The following is a 14,177-nucleotide window of genomic DNA, read 5'->3' as shown; positions in this document are numbered from 1 at the left end:
CATGTAAAGTAACCATACCCAATAGGCTAGCTCCATGCATCCCTTTTGTCCTTACAACTCCCCCTGGGCCTCAGATAGCTTTGAATGCTGGAAAAGTGAGTATGAGAATGGGTCATTGGGCCATGTCTCCCCTTCTCTCCTTCACTTGGAAGGACAGAATCAAGCAGTTCTTGATACACTATGGGGCTGGTCAGCTTTTCACTCCCTCAAAGAGCTAGACTCACTTCTGTCCTTAATGTTGCCAGATGCCTTGAGAAACTACCCTGGCAACCAAGATCTTGCACTCATCCTGTGAGTTCTGCTTCACTGTAAGCACAGGGATCGGGGTTCCTGCTACAGTTTCTGGAGAATGTGACTGCAATCCCTCTGATGGGGCATGAGACAAGAACCTATCATTGTGTGAAGGAGAAGTAGATGTGTAATGGCCAGTATTCATAACTGCCTTTTGTGGTTCCATTCCCAAAGAGGAATGTGTAATGGGTGGCAGGTATAGCCAGTCCTGTGTCAGAATGAAGGAGGAAGAGGCCCTGCTACCTCAGTGCCCAGACAAGCCTTGAACGTCAATCCTGTCAGTACTCCAAACATCAAATTGGTACTAGGAAAATTGTAATATCTAGTTTCAGTTTTCTTTCTCTTCAAACTGCTTTTTTGCTACTGGCATGCTATTGAGAGATTGCTAACTTTAAAACTGGGCCAGGGAAAATAAAAAATATTGGCATTTGTCATACTCCTCTTCAAAATAGAAGAAATACCATGAATTTGAAACTCCTCTTGAGCACCAGTCCTATATTGCTAAGATTAAATCCTGCTGGCCACCTTTATATTTCAAATACATTGAAAGAATAAAAGGGATTCTTAAGAAGAATAAGGACTAAGAGTATAAAATGTATACTTCTTTATTTATATAAATAAGGCTTTCATATAATTATATTTAAAAGAAATCTGTATTTTTACATTCACCACCAGTGAGTTTCTGACAGGAAAGGCTGTGCATAATGATACACAGCAAGGATCCCACTCCAGGACAACAGGAGCTCAGGAAAGCACCATTAATTTGAGAAGTAGGCAGGCTCTGACACTCCTGTTGCACTGCTAGCAATGGGAAGTCTTAAACTAGTTCCTCCACCAAGTCTTCTTCAAATTCCCCCTGTTCATCAGCAGTGTCATCTTGGCACTGCTGGTACTCGGACACCAGGTCATTGATATTGCTCTCAGCTTCAGTGAACTCCATCTCATCTATGCCCTCACCTATGTACCAGTGCAAGAATGCATTGCACTGGAACATGCCACTTAACTGCTCTGAGATGCACTTGAAGGGATCCTAGATGGCTATGTTTTTGCCGATGAAGGTGGCCGACATCGTGAGTCCATGTGGGGGTGGGGTGGGGGGGAAGGGAAGGGGGGATGTCACACACAGCCGTCTTCACATTGTTGGGGATCCAGTCTCCAACGTAGCTGCTGTTCTTGTTCTGCACGTTGAGCATCTGTTCATCCACCTCTTCATGGACATTCAGCCTCGGAAGATGGCAGCCGCTGTCAGGTAGCAGCCATGGCGGAGATCACAGGTGACCATCAAGTTCTTAGGGTCAAATATCTGCTGGGTGAAGCTCGCGCACCGAGAGAGCATGGTACTGCTGGCTGGCACGGCTGGCCAGGGGCACAAAGCCAGGCATGAAGAAGTGCAGGCGGGAAAGAGCACCATATTCAAGGCCAGCTTGTGCAGGTCTGCATTCAGCTGGCCAGGGTAGCACAGGCAGATGGTAACCCCGCTGTTGGTGCCTGACACCAGGTGGTTCAGGTCGCCATAGTTGGGCGTGGGCAGCTTCAAGTTACAGAAGCAGATGTTGTACAGGGCCTTGTTGTCGATGCAGAAAGTTTTATCTGCATTTTTCCACCAGCTGGTGGACAGAGAAGATCGCGTTGTAGGGTTCCAGCACTGTGTTTGACACCTTCGGGGAGGGCATGACACTGAAGGTGTTCATGGTGTGGTTTGGGTACCCCTCTTGAATATTGTTGAGAATCAGGGTGCCCATGCTTGACCCGGTGCCACCTCCCAAAGAGTGGGCCAGCTAGAAACCCTGTAGACAGTCACACCTTTCTGACTTCCGCCTCACCACATCCAGTACCGGCTCCACCAGCTCAGCTTCCTCTGTGTAGTAGCCCTTGGTCCAGTTATTGGTTGCCCCACTCTGGCCTATCAGACACAAGCCATGATGGGACACACACTCCAAGAATATTTACTGTGCCATTTGCATTTTGAAGACAACAGGACTCTTCTGAGCCAACCTTTGCTTTTAATTTAGATAACTTTGGTGAAATAAAGGAAATGTTTTCATTGTATCTGGGACCCTACAAATCACCCAGGTTCTAAAGAAATAAAGACAATGTGGAGGAAGATACATTTTAACCCAAATCAACTACTTGTAGAAATGAAGAACAGAGCCTGCCTCAATACTGGAAATGTAATTAGTTTCACAGGAGGGACAGGAGCACATTGTGATCATAGGAAAGCTAAGCTGCAAGCACTTGTCTGCACCTTGCTCACACATAGCTATGCTTTGATTTCTGGTGTCCTGAAGTAGTTCTCTGTTATTGCCCGGCCTTTGAAATGACCAGCAGTGCTGAAACCTTGTTGGAGGCTTTCCCTGATTGCTGATCTTTCCCTTCAGAGGCTTCTTTGTCATGGGGGGCTTGCAGAGTTGCACTGATCTGAGCTGTCTGAGTGGCCAGGGGCATGACTCCAGTGGACTGGAATAGGTGGGTTAGGTGAGGACAATATCTAGGTGTATAAAGGCTCAGCCCAGCACTGGAGTGCCTGGATTTTAGGACCCATAGACCATGATGACATACCAAATATGAAGTTGTCTGGCCTGAAGCTCTGGCCAAATGGTCCTGATCTCACTGAGTCTAAGGTTCCAGGCTCTAGGTCCACCATGATGGCCCGAGGAACATATTTTTTGCCTGTGGAGACAAGAGTTGACGTAGGCCTATAATTGACAAGAAACTTAGGGGCAGAGCTTATGATTCTGAGTGACTCTCAGCATTCATTACAGAAATTACAGCATTTGAGACATGGAAACAGAAAAGATTGGTTCAGCCATTGAGGGATTTTTTGAAGAGGAGATTAGCAGTGGTTCTCTCACTTCAGCCCTCCCTTCTTTTCAGGCCTCCTGGTCACTTCCGCCTTTTGCACACCATCCCATCCCTGCCAATCCTCCAGGGATAGTCAGTCTTTACTGATGCAGTCAATATAAGCTAGCTTATGTGGATTCAGAACAGACAGAAGAAAGTAGAAATGCATTTGGAAGGTGGATGGAAAATGCCTCTCAACTGTGACTACCCTTTTTGCCCCTTGGCCAATGAGACAGTCATGAGACAATCAAATTGCTTCAGCTTTCTTGTCATCAAGAGGTGATTCAAACTTATCCATTCTCTTTCTTGACACTGTCTCTCAAATTACAGAGGAACAATATGGTAATCTTGCTTCACAAAAAAAAAATGGAAAAGACAACATTGAAGGAAAAGCTCATTGCTTCATGATGAGTGTTGGGCTGTTAAGAGCCAGTTGTCATTGTTGGAGTTTTTTAAAGTTACTCACCCATAAATCCTTACAGGTGTCTTCCTTGCCAAGGTAATTCAAGTCATTGATTGATATTAGCCTTTAAAACTTCCATGGAGATGTTGAATATTTTTGTGATTACCATCTTGTGAGATGAAATCCATTTCTGACTTAGTAAGGAATGGACTTGAGAATTCTGATAATTCTCTTAGAACTTCAATTCTGAAGGAAGCTAAATAAATCTTGATAGGATAAGAACAAATATATGTGAACTAATCCTTCCTCTTCATCCCTTTTCCTTCCCTAGTACTGTTAATTGGGCCACTGGCTCCTCTTCTCCAGTTCCAAATGCCTCAGGCCTTAACCCATTCCTTCTCCACCTCCTCACATTTTTCTCGTCTCCATTCCTGCCAGTTTTCATCTTCAGGTTCACCTTTAATTCACCTGCTATTGTCTCTGCACATTCCAACACTGTAGATTCCACCAAATGTGGCTTGTCAAGGGAAATAATTATACACTATTTTCTTCTCATATACTTGTACTGTACTCTATAGTAAATCCACTGGCTACATAGCATGTACCTGTTATTAAGTATGATGTCATGTAGAGACACTTGAATGTGTGTGGCAGATTATTTGTAGGTTCTATACAAATACTATTTTATATAAAGAACTTGAGTGTGTGAAGATGTTGTTATTGGTGGGGGCCCTCGAGCCCATTCCACGAGGATACTGAGGGGTGATTGAATTTTAACTAATGGTGCTGTTTTCATACTTCTTTAAATGAACTTATGAACTTATTAAAAGACTATTTTTTCAGCCCTTTGTTTACGGATCAAATCTATAATCCTAGCTAATCAGGAGGCTGAGATCTGAGGATCATGGTTCAGTGTTGTCTCAGAAGGGAAGGAATGTACTTGGAACTCTTATTTCCAATTAACCACACACACGCACACACACACACACACACACACACACACACACACACACACACACACACACACACACGCACCACAACACAACACAAAGCTAGAAGAGAAGCTCTATCAATTGAGCCACTAGTAGACTTCCATGTGAACAGTGACCTGATGGAGCCTCACAGGTGTCTGCTGCACCAGACATCCATTAAAATGGCTAAAGGATGCAGATATCTCATACAAGCTGTGTGACATCTCTGATTGGGTCTGGGATGGATATGGCCACAGACTGTCCTATGACCTTGAGAGTCATATAGCTCTCTCCTACAGACAATTAAACCCTGTACAAAGGAACCCAGTAAGTACCTTCCCTTAGGACCCCTCCTGTCTAGCAAGACATTTGATATTCTCTTCTTCAATAAATCATTGCTGTTTTATTCTTCCCTCTGCATCCATGAACTCATTTTTTGAGATCATAGAGACAAAAGATGTGATTCAGTTATTAGGTTTTCAGTATCAACATGATGGCCTGCTTCAAAACAGAACTTTTTTTTTTAATTAATTGTATTTTATTTTATTTGAGAACATACTGTACAGAGGGGCTAAAATTACATGGGCAGGATAATGCATACATTTCTTACCAAGCATTGCAGCCTCCTCCTTTGTTTACCCTTCACTTCCCTTCCCCGCCTCCCCCCTCCCTCCACCCAATTTTACCCCCCTCCCCCCACCCAATTATATCCCCCTCCCCCCCCACACCGACATTGTAAAGCTGGTTTTGACATGACATTTTGTGCTTCTCATTGTTGCAACAGGTCCACCTGAATCCTTAAACGACTTGTTTGTCCCCATCTCCTCCACATGTTATACTGACATCAAATATAGTGAAAGCGGGGGTTACACTGTGGGGGAGGGACATACAAAGCAACAAAGAAATAATCTTATAAAAGCTTTAGAAACACATGCATGAAAGAAACGAAACATTAAAATACATATTTAAGGGTTCATTTTCTTAACATCACATTATCTGACCTTTTCCGCTTGACTCATACCTATACTAGATATTGCAAAGAAGGGAAACCATGGGACCTATGCTTCTTTGGGCCTGGCTTACTTCACTTAATATAATTTTTTCCAAACCTTTCCATTTCCTAACAAATGGGGAAATGTCATTCTTTCTGATGGAGGCATAGAATTCCATTGTGTATATATACCACATTTTCTTGATCCATTCATCTACTGAGGGGCATCTGGGTTGGTTCCATGTCTTAGCTATGGTAAATAATGCTGCAATAAACATAGTTGTGCTGGTAGCTTTAGTGTAGTCTTGTTTGTAAACATTTGGGTAAATGCCCAAAAGTGGGATTGCTGGATCATAGGGGAGATCTATGTGAAGTCTTTTGAGGAACATCCATACTGCTTTCCAAAGTGGTTGAACAAGTTTACATTCCCACCAACAATGAAGTAAGGTTCCTTTCTGTCCACATCCCCTCCAGCATCTGTTGTTGTTAGAGTTCTTGATTTTTGCTGTTCTAACTGGAGTGAGGTGATATCTCAATGTTGTTTTGATTTGCATTTCTTTTATGGCTAGGGATGTTGAACATTTCTTCATGTGTCTATTGGCCATCCTTCTTTCTTCTTCAGAGAAGCTTCTCTTAAAGTCTTTCGCCCACTTATTTATTGGGCAGTTGTTTCTTTGAGGATTTGTTGTTGGGTGGTTTAATTTTTTGAGTTCCAAGTATATTTTAGATATGAGACCCTTGTCCGTTGTATGGCTAGTAAAGATCTTCTCCCAATCCGTAGGCTTTCTATTGATCTTGCCAGCTATGTCATTTGCCCTGCAGAAGCTCTGCAACCTTATGCAATCCCATTTGTCCAACCTTTCTTTGATTTGTTGTGCTTCCGGGTCTCTATTGAGAAAATTTCGACCTGAGCCAAGGAGACCTAGGGTTTCTCTTATTCCATCCTGTAATGTTTTCAGAATGTCTGCTTTGACTTCAAGGTCTTTGATCCATTTGGAGTTGATTCTGGTGCAGGGTGATATATAAGGATCTAGCTTTAGTTTTCTACATGTAGTTAACCAATTTTGCCAGCACCATTTACTGAAGAGGATGTCTTTCTTCCATTCCATTGTTTTAGCTTCCTTATCGAAGATTAGATGGCTATAGGTCTGTAGGTTCATTTCTGGGTTTTCAATTCCATTCCATTGGTCCTGAGGTCTGTTCTTATGCCAATACCAAGCTGTTTTGATTACTATGGCTTTATAGTAGAGTTTGAAATTTGGTATTGATATTCCTCCAGCAGTGTTCTTTCCATTGAGGAGCGTTTTTGCTATTCGGGGTCTTTTATTGTTCCATATGAATTTTTGGATTGCCTCCTCTATTTCCTTGAAGAATGAGGGTGGAATTTTGATAGGTATCGCGTTGAATTTGTAGATAGCCTTGGGAAGTATTGCCATTTTCACGATGTTGATCTTGCCAATCCAGGAGCATGGGAGGTTTTGCCATTTTTTAAGTTCTGTGTTGATTTCCTTTTTCAAGATTTTAAAGTTTTCATCATAGAGGTCCTTCACTTCTTTGGTTAAGTTAATTCCTAGGTATTTTATTTTTTGTGGGGCTATTACAAATGGAGTTGCTTTCCTAATTTCAGCCACACTTTTCTCATTGTTGGCATATAGAAAAGCCTTTGAATTTGGGGGTTAATTTTATAACCTGCTACTTTGCCAAAGTTTTGAATCAGCTTGAGTAATTTGGGAGTGGAGTCTATGGGATTCTTTAAATACAAGATCATGTCATCTGCAAAGAGGGAGAGTTTTATTTCTTCTTTCCCTATTTGGATCCCCTTTATGTCTGCATCTTGTCTTATTGCTGTAGCTAGGCATTCTAATACTAGATTGAAGAGAAGTGGAGAGAGTGGACATCCTTGTCTTGTTCCTGAGTTAAGAGGAAATGGCTTTAGTTTTTCACCATTGAGTATAATGCTGGCTGTAGGTTTGTCATAAACAGCCTTTATTGTATTGAGGAATGTTCCATGGATTCCTAACTTTTCCAGAACCTTCATCATAAAGGGGTGTTGGATCTTGTCAAATGCTTTTTCTGCATCTATTGAGATAACCATGTGGTTCTTATACTTGCTCCTATTGATGTGATGAATAATATTAATTGATTTGCGTATATTAAACCAGCTTTGCATCCCTGAAATGAATCCTGTTTGATCATGGTGTATGATTTTTTGGATGAATTGTTGAAGTCGATTGGCCAAAATTTTGTTGAGAAGTTTTGCATCAATGTTCATCAAAGAAATGGGTCTATAGTTCTCTTTCTTTGATGAGTCCCTGCTGGTTTTGGGATGAGGGTTATGATGGCTTCATAGAATGTGTTCGGTAGTGAGCTTTCTCTTTCAATTTCATTGAAGAGTTGGAGGAGTATTGGTGTGAGCTCTGCTTTGAAGGCCTTGTAAAATTCCGCTGTAAAACCATCTGGTCCTGGACTTTTCTTAGCTGGGAGGTCTCTTATTGCTGTTTCTATTTCAATGCTTGATATGGGCCTGTTAAGCTGGTTTAACTCATCTTGGTTTAGTTTTGGCATGTCAATATTTGCTAGGAAAAGGTCCATTTCTGTCAAGTTCTCAAACTTATTAGCATAAAGTTTTGAGAAGTATTCCCTTATAATATTCTGAATCTTGGTTGTTTCCGTGGTGATGTTTCCATTCTCATCTCTGAGTTTATTAATTTGGGTGTGTTCTCTCCTTTTTCTGATAAGGTTTGCTAAGGGTCTGTCAATTTTGTTAAGTTTTTCGAAGAACCAACTCTTTGTTTTGTTGATTCTTTCTATAGTTTTTTTGGATTCTAATTCATTTAATTCTGATTTAATTTTGAATATTTCTTTCCGTCTACTGGATTGGGGTTTATCTTGCTGCTCTTTTTCAAGTAGGTTTAGATATGTCATTAAATTGCTAGTTTCCGATGTCTCCAATTTGTTGATGTAGGAGCTCAGAGCTATAAACTTACCTCTGAGTACTGCCTTTGCTGTGTCCCAGAGGAGCAGGTAATTTGTGTGTTCATTTTTGTTGAATAGCATGAACATTTGAATTTCCTTTCTAATCTCTTCCATGACCCACTCATGATTCAGCAGTGTGTTGTTCAGCCTCCATGTGATACCGGACTTTCTTTGGTGGCTTTTGGTGTTGAGTTCTAATTTTATTCCCTTGTGGTCAGAGAGAATGCAAGGTATAATTTCAATGTTTCTGAATTTAGACAAGTTTGCTTTGTGGCCTAAAATGTGATCTATTTTAGAAAACGTTCCATGTGCTGCTGAGAAGAACGTGTATTCTGATGCTGCTGGGTGAAATGTTCGGTAAATGTCTGTTAAGTCTAGTTGATCTATGCAGCTGTTTAGATCTGCGGTGTCTCTGTTGAGTTTTTGCCGAGTTGATCTATCTAGTGGGGAGAGTGGTGTGTTAAAATCCCCAACAATTAATGTCTTTGGATCTATATGGGATTTGAGGGAAAGTAGTGTTTCTTGGATAAATTTGGGTGCTCCATTGTTTGGCGAATAGATATTTAGAATTGTAATATCCTCCTGAAGGAGAGATCCTTTAATTAGTATGTAGCGACCTTCTTTATCTCTTCTCACGAATTTTAATTTGAAGTCTATTTTATCTGATATTAGGATTGCAACTCCCGCCTGTTTATGAGGGCGGTTTGCTTGGTAGATTTTGTTCCAGCCTTTAACCTTGAAAATATGTTTGTTTTTATGGGCAAGATGTGACTCCTGCAGGCAGCAGATAGAAGGGTCTTGTTTTTTAATCCAATTAGACAGACTATGTCGCTTAATTGGAGAGTTCAGTCCGTTAACGTTAAGAGATAGGACTGAGAGGTATTTGGGAGTTCCTGCCATGTTATCCACCTTCTTGGGGGCTGTGAAAGCTGGGTTCTTCCTAAGGTTCTTGGATTCTCAGTTTAGGTGCAGTTTTTTGGCCTTTGTTGCGTTCTTGTTGGTTTTCTATGTGTAGGACATCTTTAAGAAACTTTTGTAGGGCTGGTTTGGTGGAGATGTATTGTTTCAATTTTTCTTTGCTATGGAAGGTTTTTATTTGGCCTTCAGTTATGAAGGAGAGTTTAGCTGGGTACAATATTCTTGGTTGATAGTTGTTTGTTTTTAGGGCATGGCATATGTCATTCCAGGCTCTTCTTGCTTTGATTGTCTCTGCTGAGAAATCTGAGGTTATTCTAATTGGTTTCCCTTTATAGGTGATTAACCTTTTCTCCTTGACAGCTGTAAGGATCTTTTCCTTGGTCTGGGTTGATCCTGTTTGGATGATAATGTGACGGTGGGATGTCCTATTCTGGTCTCGTCTATTTGGGGTTCTAAAAGCTTCTTGTATCTGAATAGGCCTATCTTTTTGTATGTTTGGGAAGTTCTCTGCTAGGATCCTGTTAAACAAATTTCCTAGACCATTAACTTCTGTTTCTAGGTGCTCCTCTACACCCATTATCCTTAGATTGGGCCTTCTGATGGTGTCTTCCAGGTGTTGGATAGATCTATCATATTTCTTGGACTTGTCTTGGATGGTTGTATGTTCTTTCTCTATAATATCTAGGCTGTCTTCCATCCCTGAGATTCGATCTTCTGCATGGTCTAACCTGCTGTCAAGACTCTCTACTTTGTTTTTTATCTCTTTTCCTTCTAATTGGTCAGCTTTGATGGCTTCAAGTTCTTTGTTGAAGCTCTGTTTTAGGTCTTGTATGAATTTCTTTACTTCCTTAATTTGGTGTTCAGTGTTTGTTCTCAAATCACTTAGTTGATTGGTTATGGTTTCTTTGGACTCCCATTCCTTCTGTTGGGTTCCATTCAGCATTCCCTTTGTGGTCTCCCTGACTTCCTTCAGCTCTTTGTTAATGGATTCCATGAATGCCTTTAGTGATCTTTGTGTATTCTCTACCTGGTCTCTTAATTCGTGAATTACTCTTTGATTAGTTTCCTCCCTTCTGTGGGATTCCTGCAGTTCTCTTTGAGTGTTCTCTGCCTGCTCACGCCATTCCTCCCTTTCTCTTTGAGTATTCTCAAGTTGTTCACGCAAATCCTGTATCAGTTTTTGAGAAGCTTCCTCACGCTTATGATATTCCTGTATAAACTTCTGGGATGCCTCCTCTCTCTCCCTATCACGCTCATACAGAGTCCTTTGTACATTGTCAAACTTCTCATTTATCATGTTTGCTATTAGTGTTTGTAGAGCTGTTTGGGAACTCTCATCTGGATTATCCTTTATCTGTTCTAATCCCTGATTATCAAGGTTGGGAATTGAGATACCCGAATTTGCCATTTTTCTTGTGTTTTTCCGGCTTACTCGGCCCATTTGAGATGAAGATTGCACCACAGTTTTGTGCTAGAACACTATCTTAAGGCAACCATCAACCAAAGTTTGCATTTGTACCGTCAATGGTCTACAGATACAATCTAGTTCAACAGATAGATCTATTCAACATCAAACGACTATATGTTAAAGGACTTGGAACCGCAGAAAAGATTTAGGAAAACCACAAATTATTATGATTAGGGAGAGATGTGGGTAAAAAATGGGAATAGATTGGTGTGGGGAGGCACAGGGAGAGTTAAAAATGTCCTAATCACAGTGCAGGAAATGGGTTGTGTAGGATGCAAGTAGAGAGAGAGAGAAAAAGAAGAGACGGAAAGGGGAATAAAGAGAGACCAGAAAAAGAATACAAACGTAAAAATTAATGTTATTATAGAGGCTAAAAGACCGTCTATTTAGAGAGGAACGTGAATATGTTCAGAGAAGGGGAGGGACATAGAGGAGATGTGAAAATCTTTAAGGATGGGAAAGGGAGAAGAAAAGATCAGAAGTTCAGTAGAGCTAGATAAAAAACAAAAAGATAATTAAGAAAGAAAGAAAAAGAGAAAGAAGACAAGAAAAGAAAGGAAAACTCTCATTCACGTATTCCTAAAATAAAAATTATAAGATGAGAAAAAAAAAGTTACTGGAAAACAATTATTTTTTCAGAAGAGGCAAAAATTAAAGATTAATAAAAGTTTTAGAAGGGAAAAAAATTACATATATATATATATATATATATATATATATATGGTAACAAAAAACAAAAAACAAGCAAAAAAAAGAAAAGAAGAAGAAGAAAAAAAGAAAAGAAAGAAAAAAAAAGTCTTTTGATTTTTTTTTTGGGGGGGGGAGGAGTGGGAAGAATCCTGTATCTCCCTTTTGTCTGCAACCAGTCTCTTGTTGGAGTCTCTGGTCAGCTTGAGGTCCTGTGGCTTGATTGGTTTCTTAAGTCGGTTGTTTGGAAGAGGCAGAAAAATGCTCTGCTTTACCCAAGATTTTGAGATCCCCCTCCCAAGTTAGTTTTCTGGGAGGGTGGTCTGCTTTGAGAGTCACAAAAGAGGGGGATGTGGTGATGAGGCTAGGTTCTGGGTAGAGTTGAGGCCTTTCAACAAACAGTAGCTTTTCCCTGGGGCTATTTTGTGATAAAGCTCACAGCGCCCAGCCTGGAGCCATTCTCAGGGTTTCTGTTTTTCAATTGATTGTGGTGGCTGCTAGAGGGAGGGACAGCCTCTGGCTCTGGTTACCCAGTGAGGCAAGGCACTCCGATGGCTGGCGCCTGAGCTGGGTGACTTTTCCCTGGATGGAGCTGAGTCTGGCAGGTCACTTCGCCGTTAAGTTCTTGTGACCTGCTAAATGACTCATTTTATTCCAAGGCCTGAGCTGGAGCTAGCAGCTCCTCCGAGCTTTGTCGGTATCCAAGATGGAGATCACCGGTGCTGGGGGAGAGGGGTGGCCTTCCCTCCTCTGCTCCCTGAGGAGTGAGGACCAAGGGCTTGTACTCACGCCGAGTCTTGGATCCTGGGTCATCTCTGGTCTGCAAACAGCAGGATGAAGATGTTCGCTCCTTGTCGGTTCTTGTTTGTGTTGAGTAGAATCCGCTCATCCGCTGCGTCTGGCTCCTTCGTCCCCGACTCTCTGTGTCTCAGCTATGACTCCACGGCGGTGGTCGCCGCCGCGACTCCGCCGCCGGAGCGGCAGCTGATGCGTTTCCTTGGCTTCCCCTCTCTTGTCTAACTCTTTGTCCTGTGATGGCACACTTGGTGTGATTCTCTGGCTTAGGACTGTTCACTGGAATTCTAAAACTACTTTCTATGCGAGAGCTTGTTCAGATTCCAGCTTCTCCTCCGCCATCTTCAAAACAGAACTTTTATCTGCTTCCTGGGCACCAAAGCTGGTGGATCCTGAATGCTTTTATCTTGAGCCCTTTTTGTGTTGCCACCAAACCTGTGCTAGAGTATCATCAGTGCCCAAGGGACACACCGGGAATGCGTTTGTTCCAATCACACATGGTATACCTAGGTGTTGAGTCTACAAACATGATGGGTACTCACAGATGTGTGACTTAGTGATGTCAGCCACTCAGCACAAGGTTTCCCTGGACCAGAGTCTCATCCCCATGCATTGGGTGGATGATAGGTGAAACCTTTGTTTCTCATACACAGATTATATCCTGGTTGTTCCTAGCAAATGAATTCCATAGACCCCAGGGGAAACAAGCTGAATCCTTCTTTTAGTCATTTCTTCCCTAACACTGACACATCTGCTCCTTGAAGACACCATGGCCACATACCTCTCAGTAGAGGCTTTCCAAGACCCTACTCCATCATGTCACCCACCCACTTCAGATCTTTTAGCAGCCACTTTCCTCTAATAAACACTTCCCTCACGTCCAGCCTCCCCTATGAAAGTCTTCACTGTTGGGTTTTTATCCTAATGTAGAGGTCACATGCTTAACTATCAAGGTCATGGTTATTTGATATCTTTGGGGTCTACACACAGGACTGCTCAGGGCAATATTGATCCAATGTCTATGGCTCTGTTCACAAGACTGCTCAGTGCCATGGTGATGGGATGTATAGTGTCTGCATATGGGACTGCTCAGTACTATAGTGAATGATGCAGAATATCCATAGAAGGGCACCATTTTCCCATTGAGATTTTCAGCTTTCATTACTTGTGTATAGCTGGTATTCCACACAGCACTCTAAAATCTATGGGAATTTAGGAGAGAGCCTCTTTATCATGAGTTAGCAGAGAATGGAATAAAATAGAATACTCAGCTGTAGTGGTGGTGGCTTTAGCTGGTATTTCTTGATACTCAGCAGACTAAGATCTGAGGATCTAAGTTCAAGGCCAGTCCAGGCAAGAAAATTCATTGAGATTCTTATCCCTAATTAACCACCAAAAATCCCAAAGTACAACTATGACTGAAGTGGTAGAGCACTAATCTTCAGCAAAAAAAAATCCAAATCAATGTTTATGCATTAATTTAAGCCTTAGGACCAACACACACACACACACACACACACACACACACACACACACACACACACACACACACAACCATTTGTCCAGCACTGGTGGCTCACACACCTGTAATCCTAGCTATTTAGGACGCTGAGGTCTGAACTTCAGAGTTTCAATCCAGCCTAGGCAGAAAAGTTTGAGACTTATCTCCAATTAACCACCAGAAAACCAGAAGTGGTCCTGTGGCTCAAAGTGCAAAAGCACTAGCCTTGAGGGACAGTGTCTAGGTCCTGAGTTCAAGCCTTTCGACTGACAAGAAAAATAAAATGTAACACCTGGATCAGGTCCTTTGTCTCCTTTGTTTGAGGAAAGAGTCTA

General features: G+C 41.8%; 1 pseudogene; it reads right to left on the bottom strand.

The window, feature by feature from the left end:
• Positions 1-1,510: 1,510 nt before the first annotated feature.
• The window catches only part of LOC138819649 (leucine-rich repeat-containing protein 14B-like), a 50,645-nt pseudogene continuing 37,978 nt past the window's right edge, over positions 1,511-14,177 (bottom strand).

This window comes from Dipodomys merriami, unplaced genomic scaffold (genome assembly GCF_024711535.1).
Source record: "Dipodomys merriami isolate MVZ:Mamm:240054 unplaced genomic scaffold, mDipMer1.0.p SCAF_807, whole genome shotgun sequence".
NCBI lineage: Eukaryota > Metazoa > Chordata > Mammalia > Rodentia > Heteromyidae > Dipodomys > Dipodomys merriami.
The sequence above is the reverse complement of the archived record's forward strand: the minus strand, read 5'-3'. Positions and strand labels throughout refer to the sequence as shown.